The sequence below is a fragment of the Nerophis ophidion genome, linkage group LG11 (genome assembly GCF_033978795.1).
Source record: "Nerophis ophidion isolate RoL-2023_Sa linkage group LG11, RoL_Noph_v1.0, whole genome shotgun sequence".
In the NCBI taxonomy this organism is placed as follows: Eukaryota; Metazoa; Chordata; class Actinopteri; order Syngnathiformes; family Syngnathidae; genus Nerophis; species Nerophis ophidion.
The window spans coordinates 54,506,068-54,519,592 of NC_084621.1; positions in this window are offsets into that span (position 1 = coordinate 54,506,068).

Consider the following 13,525-nt stretch of genomic DNA (forward strand, 5'->3'; position numbering starts at 1 on the left):
GAATTTTTCAACCATTTGAAATGTGCGTCATAAAAGGTTGCTTTATTGCAATGCTCTGTGACCTGTTTATTTTATAAAAATAAAAAATAAATCACCAACCTAGTATTGCCTAATCATGGATGGTTCCGAATAAACTGAGAACTTGAATAGGAATGTAAAGAGAGATGGTAGGTGCCTGCAGTTACATTCTTGCTGTTTCATCAAACCCAGCAATTTAATAGTGGAGACTTATGCACAAGTTTAATGTTTTGCAAGAGAACAGAAATATACAGTATGTATTCACTTAACTGGATGTGATGACACGCTTTGGTCTCTCCCATGATCTTATTTTGTCTATCCAGCGACTTCAACGGTATTTTGTATTTATGGTGGCGAACATGCATGTTGGACAGATGAATTGAATTTAATCAACCCAGTGCTTTTGGAAGAAAATACAATGTAGTAAATATGAGTTTTAATGGAGCAGCACATCCCAATATATGGCTCACACTCATGTTCACTGATGCCATCAAAACTTTATCATGACCAGCATAAAGAACAGTCGATACATATGGAGGCATATGTTAGTTCAAATTCATATGTCTCCAGCTACGTTATACTTTAGTTGTCTGTTTTGACTGGTCAAATGCATAAAAGGCGGAATCCTTGCAAGGTGATTTAGTGGAAAAAAGTGTTTTTGCCATTAAATACGTTTGATTGATTGATTGAAACTTTTATTAGTAGATTGCACAGTACAGTACATATTTCGTGAACTGTGAACATTGTGGAATTACAGTATGCTGATGATTGTGGCTTCGTGGCACATACATCAGAGGCTCTGCAGGCGACGCTAACAGCTGCTGTGAAGGCCTATAGTAGACTGGGTCTCACTGTGAACACTGTAAAGACGGAAGTACTCTGCCAGTGGAACTCCCCCCCGCCAACTCGACCACCATCACCTGTCTTTAACATCGATGACAAGCCCCTAGCAATAGTCCCTGGCTTCACATATCTTGGGAGCATCCTCTCCGAAAACTGCAGCATGGACAATGATGTTCAAAACCGAATAAGGTCTGAATCAGCCTCCTTTGGTAGACTGCGTAAGAGGGTGTATGTGAACAAAGACCTCAGCATACGTACCAAGGTGGCAGTCTACTAAGCCATCTGTGTCTCCACACTATTATATGGCTGTGAAACTTGGACCCTGTATCGCCGCCACATCCAACAGCTGGAGAACTTTCACATCAAGTGTCTACAGCGGATCCTTGGGCTGACATGGCGTGATCGTGTGCCACACACGGACGTCCTTAGAAAAACTAGTACCAAGAGCATGGAGGCCACTTTACTCAAGTACCAACTGCGATGGACCGGCCACACCATCAGAATGCCAGTTGATAGACTTCCGCGACAACTACTGTATGGTCAACTTCATCATGGCCAGAGATCTGCAGGTGGCCAAAAGCGGAGATATAAGGACCAACTAAAATTACTCTCAAGAGGTGTGGAATACAACACACACAGCTGGAAAGCTCTGCCTCAGATCGCCCTCTCTGGAGGCAACTTTGTCATGAAGGACTTCAACATTTTGAAGAGGAGAGAAGAGCAGCAAGGGAAGGGAAACGCCAGAGGAGGAAGATGGGCCCTGCAGCCAAGACCACAACAAACACTATCTTCATATGCCCCCATTGCAATAGACCATGTGGCTCTCGTATTGGACTTTTTAGTCACCTCAAAACCCACCAATAGAAGAAGTGGAAGTCATCATCAGATACGATGGACTACCATAAGCAAGTAAACATATTCCGTACAATTGACCACTAAATGGTAACACCCGAATAAGTTTTTCAACTTGTTTAAGTCGGAGTCCACGTAAATCAATTCATGGTAAAAAAGTTGTTTTTGTTGTCTGTTACCAAGTCTGCCATGATTACAAGACACACATGTTTGTTTCTGGAAGTTGGAACACACATTTGTTGCCATAAGTCGGAAGTGGATTGGAAACGGAAATAAATACGCGGAGAAAATAATTTGCGGTAATGGATAAAATGATCACAATACGGTAAACATATACATATTACATATTGTTATGAACATGTCTGTAACTAAATTATATATAGACTTGCAGTGTGTATACAAAATATTGTTGCATGATTTTGAAGTTGTTTTAGAGGGCTTTGAAGACTGCAACGGTGACTCCCATTAGTCACATTTTTCAAGCGTTTTATATAATTTTTCCATCCATCCATCCATCATCTTCCGCTTATCCGAGGTCGGGTCGCGGGGGCAACAGCCTAAGCAGGGAAACCCAGACTTCCCTCTCCCCAGCCACTTCGTCTAGCTCTTCCCGGGGGATCCCGAGGCGTTCCCAGGCCAGCCGGGAGACATAGTCTTCCCAACGTGTCCTGGGTCTTCCCCGTGGCCTCCTACCGGTTGGACGTGCCCTAAACACCTCCCTAGGGAGGCGTTCGGGTGGCATCCTGACCAGATGCCCGAACCACCTCATCTGGCTCCCCTCGATGTGGAGGAGCAGCGGCTTTACTTTGAGTTCCTCCCGGATGGCAGAGCTTCTCACCCTATCTCTAAGGGAGAGCCCCGCCACACGGCGGAGGAAACTCATTTCGGCCGCTTGTACCCGTGATCTTATCCTTTCGGTCATGACCCAAAGCTCATGACCATAGGTGAGGATGGGAACGTAGATCGACCGGTAAATTGAGAGCTTTGCCTTCCGGCTCAGCTCCTTCTTCACCACAACGGATCGGTACAACGTCCGCATTACTGAAGACGCCGCACCGATCCGCCTGTCGATCTCACGATCCACTCTTCCCCCACTCGTGAACAAGACTCCTAGGTACTTGAACTCCTCCACTTGGGGCAGGGTCTCCTCCCCAACCCGGAGATGGCACTCCACCCTTTTCCGGGCGAGAACCATGGACTCGGATTTGGAGGTGCTGATTCTCATTCCGGTCGCTTCACACTCGGCTGCGAACCGATCCAGCGAGAGCTGAAGATCCCGGTCAGATGAAGCCATCAGGACCACATCATCTGCAAAAAGCAGAGACCTAATCCTGCGGTTACCAAACCGGAACCCCTCAACGCCTTGACTGCGCCTAGAAATTCTGTCCATAAAAGTTATGAACAGAATCGGTGACAAAGGACAGCCTTGGCGGAGTCCAACCCTCACTGGAAATGTGTTCGACTTACTGCCGGCAATGCGAACCAAGCTCTGGCACTGATCGTACAGGGAACGGACCGCCACAATAAGACAGTCCGATACCCCATACTCTCTGAGCCCTCCCCACAGGACTTCCCGAGGGACACGGTCGAATGCCTTCTCCAAGTCCACAAAGCACATGTAGACTGGTTGGGCAAACTCCCATGCACCCTCAAGAACCCTGCCGAGAGTATAGAGCTGGTCCACAGTTCCACGACCAGGACGAAAACCACACTGTTCCTCCTGAATCCGAGGTTCGACTATCCGACGTAGCCTCCTCTCCAGTACACCTGAATAAACCTTACCGGGAAGGCTGAGGAGTGTGATCCCACGATAGTTGGAACACACCCTCCGGTCCCCCTTCTTAAAGAGAGGAACCACCACCCCGGTCTGCCAATCCAGAGGTACCACCCCCGATGTCCACGCGATGCTGCAAAGTCTTGTCAACCAAGACAGCCCCACAGCATCCAGAGCCTTAAGGAACTCCGGGCGGATCTCGTCCACCCCTGGGGCCTTGCCACCGAGGAGCTTTTTAACTACCTCAGCGACCTCAGCCCCTATATAATATATATATAATTTTTATAATCCTAAAAATAAATAAAAAGATGTGCGTTCTTGTCACACATAATGATTGTGAACGGTGGGCTAAATTCCACAAAAGACTGTAGTTCCCCTTTGAGAGGTAACATCTTTTTTTTTTCCGGAAGAACTTTGAACGTGTCACGAGGGAGGTGCTGGACATTGAGTCCGAGTGGACCATGTTCCGCACCTCTATTGTCGAGGCGGCAGATCGGAGCTGTGGCCGCAAGGTAGTTGGTGCCTGTCGGGGCGGCAATCCTAAAACCCCCTGGTGGACACCAGCGGTGAGGGATGCCGTCAAGCTGAAGAAGGAGTCCTATCGGGTCCTTTTGGCTCATAGGACTCCGGAGGCAGTGGACAGGTACCGACAGGCCAAGCGGTGTGCAGCTTCAGCGGAGGCAAAAACTCGGACATGGGAGGAGTTCGGGGAAGCCATGGAAAACGACTTCCGGACGGCTTCGAAGCGATTCTGGACCACCGTCCGCCGCCTCAGGAAGGGGAAGCAGTGCACTATCAACACCGTGTATGGTGCGGATGGTGTTCTGCTGACCTCAACTGCGGATGTTGTGGATAGGTGGAAGGAATACTTCGAAGACATCCTCAATCCCACCAACACGTCCAATGAGAAATCAGTGCCTGGGGAATCTGTGGTGGACTCTCCTATTTCCGGGTTTGAGGTCGCTGAGGTAGTTAAAAAGCTCCTCGGTGGCAAGGCCCCAGGGGTGGACGAGATCCGCCCAGAGTTCCTTAAGGCTCTGGATGCTGTGGGGCTGTCTTGGTTGACAAGACTTTGCAGCATCGCGTGGACATCGGGGGCGGTACCTCTGGATTGGCAGACCGGGGTGGTGGTTCCTCTCTTTAAGAAGGGGGACCGGAGGGTGTGTTCCAACTATCGTGGGATCACACTCCTCAGCCTTCCCGGTAAGGTTTATTCAGGTGTACTGGAGAGGAGGCTACGTCGGATAGTCGAACCTCGGATTCAGGAGGAACAGTGTGGTTTTTGTCCTGGTCGTGGAACTGTGGACCAGCTCTATACTCTCGGGAGGGTTCTTGAGAGTGCATGGGAGTTTGCCCAACCAGTCTACATGTGCTTTGTGGACTTGGAGAAGGCATTCGACTGTGTCCCTCGGGAAGTCCTGTGGGGAGTGCTCAGAGAGTATGGGGTATCGGACTGTCATATTGTGGCGGTCCGCTCCCTGTACGATCAGTGCCAGAGCTTGGTCCGCATTGCCGGCAGTAAGTCGAACACATTTCCAGTGAGGGTTGGACTCCGCCAAGGCTGTCCTTTGTCACCGATTCTGTTCATAACTTTTATGGACAGAATTTCTAGGCGCAGTCAAGGCGTTGAGGGGTTCCGGTTTGGTAACCGCAGGATTAGGTATCTGCTTTTTGCAGATGATGTGGTCCTGATGGCTTCATCTGACCGGGATCTTCAGCTCTCGCTGGATCGGTTCGCAGCCGAGTGTGAAGCGACCGGAATGAGAATCAGCACCTCCAAGTCCGAGTCCATGGTTCTCGCCCGGAAAAGGGTGGAATGCCATCTCCGGGTTGGGTAGGAGACCCTGCCCCAAGTGGAGGAGTTCAAGTACCTAGGAGTCTTGTTCACGAGTGAGGGAAGAGTGGATCGTGAGATCGACAGGCGGATCGGTGCGGCGTCTTCAGTAATGCGGACGTTGTACCGATCCGTTGTGGTGAAGAAGGAGCTGAGCCGGAAGGCAAAGCTCTCAATTTACCGGTCGATCTACGTTCCCATCCTCACCTATGGTCATGAGCTTTGGGTCATGACCGAAAGGATAAGATCACGGGTACAAGCGGCCGAAATGAGTTTCCCCCGCCGGGTGGCGGGGCTCTCCCTTAGAGATAGGGTGAGAAGCTCAGCCATCCGAGAGGAACTCAAAGTAAAGCCGCTGCTCCTTCACATCAAGAGGAGCCAGATGAGGTGGTTCGGGCATCTGGTCAGGATGCCATCCGAACGCCTCCCTAGGGAGGCGTTTAGGGCACGGGGAAGACCCAGGCCACGTTGGGAAGACTATGTCTCCCGGCTGGCCTGGGAACGCCTCGGGATCCCCCGGGAAGAGCTAGACGAAGTGGCTGGGGAGAGGGAAGTCTGGGTTTCCCTGCTTAGGCTGTTGCCCCCGCGACCCGACCTCGGATAAGTGGAAGGATGATGGATGGATGGATCTTTTTTTTAATTTTTTTTTTTATCTTACTAAAATGTCCAGGGGTAGTTTTTGGACAATTAGTCCATAACTTAAGACATGGTATTTTATACTTGTAACAAGAGTTGACTGTTCACTTTAGTAACAATAAGAAAAGATACTTCTTAGAAATTGTTGTTATTATTATAACTGTAATACCCCAAAAGGGACAAAATGGATGGATGGATAATAAATGTTATATTTTCAAGAAACTGTCAATGCATGGACTTTGGGGTTTGTTTTGTTGAATGCAGAGGAAAGTTTGAGCAGACAAGGTGGGAAGGAAAGGACATACTTATTAATTAATATAAAAAAAAGGAACACAAGGCACGTACAAGGCGGAAGTACAAAAACGTGGCTAATAAAACAAAAACTTGCACAAAGGCAGAAACTATGAACATGAAACAAAACTCTATCACTGTGACATGAAAAAACAAAAACTTACGTGGCATGGCAAGAAGAATAACTATGAACAGTATCAGAGGTAAAGTCGCCAGGCTGACTTCCTGGCAACTTTTGGTTTAAATAAGTGACATGATTAGTGAAAACAGGTGTGGACTCCAAATGTGACACAGGTGAAACTACTGGTTGCTATGGTGACAAAACAAGAGTGAAAAAGCAGAAACAGAGTGTCCAAAAACCAAACAGAACATGAATTAAACCAAAACATGATCACAGACATGACAGAAACAATCCTAAAGTGTTATTAACCTTTTTTTCCATATTTGCTAGCCAATCCGTTTGCTCCGCCTACTCCTCGCAAATATGTAAACTTGGAATGGCTGTTCCAGCGTGTAAAGACAATAATATCATCAACATGGTAGCCCCATTAAGTGCTTCCAGCGACGCACACAATAAATGATCCGCTGCTCGAAACATGTCTTATTCTGGTTTTGGTTCTATTTTATGTCACATCTTGTTAATGTTTGTCTTCCATAGTTCCTGGTGGCACTTCCTGTTTTATTCTGTTGTCATAACTACCCATTTATGTCACCTGCCTTTTGTTTTTGACGTACACCTGCCTCCTAATTACTGCCTGTATTTAAGCCTGCCTTTTTCCTTTACTCGGTCTCGCATTCTAGTTTCTGTTCCATGCAACAGGTGACGACGCTGATTCCCGATTGTGGTAAAATACTATTTTTGGACTTGTTAGCTTCCACGCTATTGCTTTGTTCATTCACCAGCTCACATGCTAGCACCTTTAGTTCCTTTTAGCTCACATTCTAGTTCTGTTTGTTTCGTCTCTAGTGCCTTGTGCAAGTGTTTCTGTTCTTAGTTTGTTTTGTTAGTGTAACTAAATCTTCATTTCCTACCTTCAAGCTGTGTCCATATCCAACTGTATTCTAGAGAGAACAAACCCGCACCACGATGCCAGCTAAGCGTCACAGAATGAATAAATGAATGAAGCGCTCATACACGGAGACATTGTTCGCACATAGAGGCATATTTGGCCTGATCTAAAGGTTCGTAGACCGAAAAGGTTGCAAATAGAGGTGTTTATAAATGAATGTTCTACTGTATTTTCTAATATGACTATGTTGTTGAAGTACTCAAAAGTAAGACTTGCTCATTTTTAAACCCGATAGGAGTGTTTAGAGTGTAATTGGTGCAGGCTGAGCTCCTCAAGGATGAACAGGTAATCCCCACTCAAAGCTTACTTCAGTGTGTAAGTGTTTACACGCTCCCTCTGTCCTGTGTGCACAATCACCTACTAGTGTTGTAACGGTACCAATATTTTGGTACTGATACTAAAATTATTTCGATACTTTTCGGTACTTTTCTAAATAAAAGGGGACCACAAAAATATTGCATTATTGGCTTTATTTCATTATTATTACATTAAACATATGTTTCTTATTGCAATTTTGTCCTTAAATAAAATAATGAACATACTAGACAACTTGTCTTTTAGTAGTAAGTAAACAAACAAAGTCTCCTAATTAGTCTGCTGACATATGCAGACTATTTGTGTCATTTATTATTTTGTCAACATTATTAAGGAAAAGTGGTAGAAAGATCATTACAAATCTACTTGTTTATTTACTGTTAATATCTGCTTACTTTCTCTATCTACACTTCTGTTCAAATGTAATAATCCCTTATTCTTCTGGTGTTTGATACTTTACATTAGTTTTGGATAATACCACACATTTGGGTATCAATCTGATACCAAGTAGTTACAGTATCATACATTGGTCATATTCAAAGTCCTCATGTGTCCAGGGACAGATTTCCTGAGTTTATAAACATAATTTTTTTAAAACAAAAGAAGATGTTTTGATGCCAAAAAATATCGTTGTAATCATAGTAGTATCGACTAGATATGAGCATGTACTTGGTAGGATTACAGTGGATGTCAGGTGTAGATCTACCAATGGCGTTTGTTTACATTCTGATGCCGGTGAGGTACGGTGTGCAGTGAAGCATGTTTAACTATTCCTCGTCCTGCAGGGTTGATACTTGTAAGAAACTTACTTTATTTGTCGCCATGGAGGCGAGGATTAGTGATTTAGAAGTAGCTAAAACAATGCCGACGGCGGATGGACATTAGCCGCAAGCCACCTAGCCATGTCTTGAAACACCTCTTCCTGACGACGTTTCAGTGTTATTACTTCACTTTTATCGTTAGTTTTTAAGCCAAAATACGTCCATTCTCCCTTTTATGTCTACCCACTGTGTCTGTTTGTAAGTACTCCATGATTGTGCACTGCCGAACATGCTCCTCTGCTCGTAAAACAGCAATGTCATGACGTGACTTCGATGCGGGCAAGGGTGCGGTACTTTTCAGAGGCGGTATAGTACCGAAAATTATTCATTAGTATCGCGGTACTACACTAATACCGGCATACCGTACAACCCTATTCCCTACATTAGAGCAGTGGTTCTCAAATGGGGGTACGCGTACCCCTGGGGGTACTTGAAGGTATGCCAAGGGGTATGTGACATTTTTTAAAAATATTCCCTAAATAGTAACAATTTAAAAATCTTTCATAAATATATTTATTGAATAATACTTCAACAAAATATGAATGCAAGTTCATAAACTGTGAAAAGAAATACAACAATGCAATATTCAGTGTTGACAGCTAGATTTTTTTTTGGACATGTTCCATAAATATTGCATGTTTAGAATTAATCCAGATGGATCTCTATTAAAATCCTCAAAGAGGGCCCTTTAAGTTGATGAAAACTTCTATGTGTAGAAATCCTTATTTATAATTGAATCACTTGTTCATTTTTCAACAAGTTTTTAGTTATTTTTGTATCTTTTTTTCCAAATAGTTCAAGAAAGACCACTACAAATGAGCGATAATTTGCACTGTTATACAATTTAATGAATCAGAAACTGATGACATAGTGCTGTATTTTACTTCTTTATCTCTTTTTTTCAACCAAAAATGCTTTGCTCTGATTAGGGGGTACTTGAATTAAAAAAAATGTTCACAGGGGGTACATCACTGAAAAAAGGTTGAGAACCACTGCATTAGAGTACAGACACACGGTCACCGATAAAAGCCACAATCTCGCGTCACAGATCCTCTCTTGCCTTGTCAATGAAGATGCTCTGACACGCTCAGCTCATCCAGACCTTCATAAACCTCACTTCATCTCCTCTCTCATCCCACTCTCCCCTCGTCTTTCTCTCAGTCACGGCTCATTGGAAGACAAACATCCTGACCCCTCCACACACACACCAACCAACCCCCCCAACAAGACCGGTCTTAAAAAAAAAAAAAAAAAAAAGATCCCTGCATCCCTTCCTCCCGCTTATCCCTACCTCCCCTTCTATCTCCCTCCCTTCTTAGCTAAGCTTGTAACCATATCCTACCTGCAGCGTATCCTTTACATGCATTCATCAATGTCAGCCATTTGGACAAGGTCTTAGAGGGCAAGAAAAAACAAAAGACAACATTAAATTAGTGGGAGAGAGTAGACGTGTGGTTGCTGGTGTGATGTGAAAAGGAGGTGTCCCAGAGAGAAGGCATGCATGGAATCAGTAGCATGGCCCCCTGCTGAGAGTCAGAGGCACCGATCAGGATGTCTATCTCACTGATGACTTCATCAGGATCTCACTGAGCAAAACCTAATTAAGGAATACAACAATTCTAATTTTATAATTTGCATTTTTTCTATAGTTAATGCGGCTAAAATACATGAATGCGCACTTAAGAGAAAAAAGAATAACATTGTAGCTTTAAACACACCTCTATTCAGGGATCAGCAAAACATGTCTTCGCGCTTCACGTAATAAAGGACAAAAAAAAAATGAATGACAAGAAACTTCACCAAAAGATGGGTCTCACTAGGGGGAACTGAGCTATTGTTTCAAATGTTGCCCATCAGTCACAATGCTAACATCAGACAAGAACAAACATCTTTTTTTCTGTGCATTATAAATTGTAAAAGAACGATAGCAAGAGAAGGCTAACAATGCAGGTAAAGGGGAGTAATAAATAAAGTTAAAGTAACACTGATAACACACAAACACACAAAATGTGGTGAAATGACCCTCTGCATTCGACCCATCTTCTTGTTCCACCCCCTGGGAGGTGAGGGGAGCAGTGAGCAGCAGCGGTGGCCGCGCTCGGGAATCATTTCGGTGATTTAACCCCCAAATCCAACCCTTGATGCTGAGTGCCAAGCAGGGAGGTAATGGGTCCCATTTTTATAGTCTTTGGTATGACTCGGTCGGGGTTTGAACTCACAACCGTCCATTCTTAGGCCGGACACTCTAACCACTAGGCCAGTGGTTCTCAACCTTTTTTCAGTGATGTACCCCCTGTGAACATTTTTTTAATTCAAGTACCCCCTAATCAGAGCAAAGCATTTTTGGTTGAAAAAAAGAGATAACGAAGTAAAATACAGCACTATGTCCAGTCTCAGGGCGGACCCTCTAACCACAAGGCTAATTCTGCCTCCCTCAAAAAAACCTCCAAAAACCGTCAACAACACTCCAATTACATTTTGTGACATGTGACAACCTATAGTGTGGTGTTGTCCAGAAACCAATATTTTAAAGTTAAAGTACCAATGATTGTCACACACACTCTTGGTGTGCAGAAATTATTCTCTGCATTTGAGCCATCACCCTTGATCACCCCCTGGGAGGTGAGGGGAGCAGTGAGCAGCAGCGGTGCCGCGCCCGGGAATAATTTTTGGTGATTTAACCCCCAATTCCAAACCTTGATGCTGAGTGCCAAGCAGGAAAGGAATGAGTCCCATTTTTTTGTCTTTGGTATGACTCAGCCGTGGTTTGAACTCACAACCTACCGATCTCAGGGCGGACACTCTTACCACTAGGCCACTGGTTCTCAACCTTTTTTCAGTGATGTACCCCCTGTGAACATTTTTTTTAATTCAAGTACCCCCTAATCAGAGCAAAGCATTTTTGGTTGAAAAAAAGAGATAAAGAAGTAAAATACAACACTATGTCATCAGTTTCTGATTTATTAAATTGTATAACAGTGCAAAATATTGCTCATTTGTAGTGGTCTTTCTTGAACTATTTGGAAAAAAAGTTGCAAAAATAACTAAAAACTTGTTGAAAAATAAACAAGTGATTCCATCCATCCATCCATTTTCTACCGCTTATTCCCTTTTGGGGTCACGGGGGGCGCTGGCGCCTATCTCAGCTACAATCCGGCGGAAGGCGGGGTACACCCTGGACAAGTCGCCACCTCATCGCAGGGCCAACACAGATAGACAGACAGCATTCACACTCACATTCACACACTAGGGCCAATTTAGTGATTCAATTATAAATAAAGATTTCTAAACATAGAAGTTTTCATCGACTTAAAGTGCCCTCTTTGGGGATTTTAATAGAGATCCATCTGGATTAATTAACTTAATTCTAAACATGCAATATTTATGGAACATGTCCACAAAAAATCTAGCTGTCAACACTGAATACTGCATTGTTGCATTTCTTTTCACAGTTTATGAACTTACATTCATATTTTGTTGAAGTATTATTCAATAAATATATTTATAAAAGATTTTTGAATTGTTACTATTTAGGGAATATTTTTTAAAAATGTCACGTACCCCTTGGCATACCTTCAAGTACCCCCAGGGGTACGCGTACCCCCATTTGAGAATCACTGCACTAGGCCACTGAGTAGGTGTTTCGTACCAAAATTACTTCGATACTTCTCAGTACTTTTTGATACTTTTCTCAATAAAGGGGACCACAAAAAATGTGTTTGTGATGTTTTCGGACTGGTACTTTTCAGAGGCGGTATAGTACCGAATATTATTAATTAGTATCCTGATTCTATACTAATACCGGTATACTGTACACACCTACTATAGCGACAATGTTATTGTGAGAGCTAACACAAAAAACATATTTTAGTAACACAGCGCTTGTTTCACAGGGACATTCACGCTGCGACCACTAACGAGAGGTAAACTGGCTACCGGGCTTCTGCGTCCCCTTTAAGCAGAGGGATGGACTCGAGTCACATGACTTGGACTCGAGTCACAAATCTGATTACTTTAGACTCGACTTGACCAAATGTAAAGAGACTTGCAACTCGACTTAGACTTTAACATCAATGACTTGTGAGTTCAATTGGACTTGAGCCTTTTGACCTGACATGACTTGTTACTTTCCCCAAAACCCAAAGATTTAAAAGTTATTCAGGAGTGATCGGTATCTTTCATTGTAACCGTGTGTGTCTGTCAGCGTGTTTGCTGCCTGTCGGTACAACAGCCAATCAAATTACATCCACGTTGTTTTCATCCCACAGCATTCATCCAATCAAATTGCAGGACAACCCTTAAAGAAGAGCTGTCAAACAACGCACCAGTGAGGAAAATTTATGCCAAATATAGTTTTGTTAAGGTATAAAAACCATAGTCAACAAAAAACGAATTGCAGTATGCAAAACATGCGTTTCGAAGATTACAGACGGAGACGCATCAACTTCCAACTTCGTTCAACTATTGAAGTTGCACAAAGATTGGTAAGTTTTGAATGTAAGCTAACCTTTATTGGCTAAATAACTTTTATTTGCTGTGTAGTTAAATCAGTGAGGCTGTAAACTCAAGTGAGCTACAGTATGCTGTGTTTAAAGGATTGTCTTTTGTTAAATGTGTGCATTTACACAAGCGCCAATGTGAATATTTCATATTTCAATGTACACACCTGTGACTTATGGACTTGAGCGGACAATATATGTACATTAAAAAAATTGTCCAGAAATTAGGTAGTTGTGGCATACATTTAGATCCGCTCTACAGCCTGGAAATGACGAATTACGGTATATGTTCTGTTAAACAACCAATGGTGGTAACCTTAGCTAAAGCTGGTGGTTGGTGGTGTTGTCGTATTCTTTGGATAAAAATATAATTTTGAGCAGTTCCTTATACATATACATATATATATATATATATATATATATATATATATATATATATATATATATATTTATTTATTATTAATTTTTTTTTCCATTGTTAAAGTTTTGTACCCTTACTGTGTCAAAAATCAACCAAACCATGACCTTAATGTAGAGATAGGCACCAAACGCTTACAAAAAAACTTTTAGTT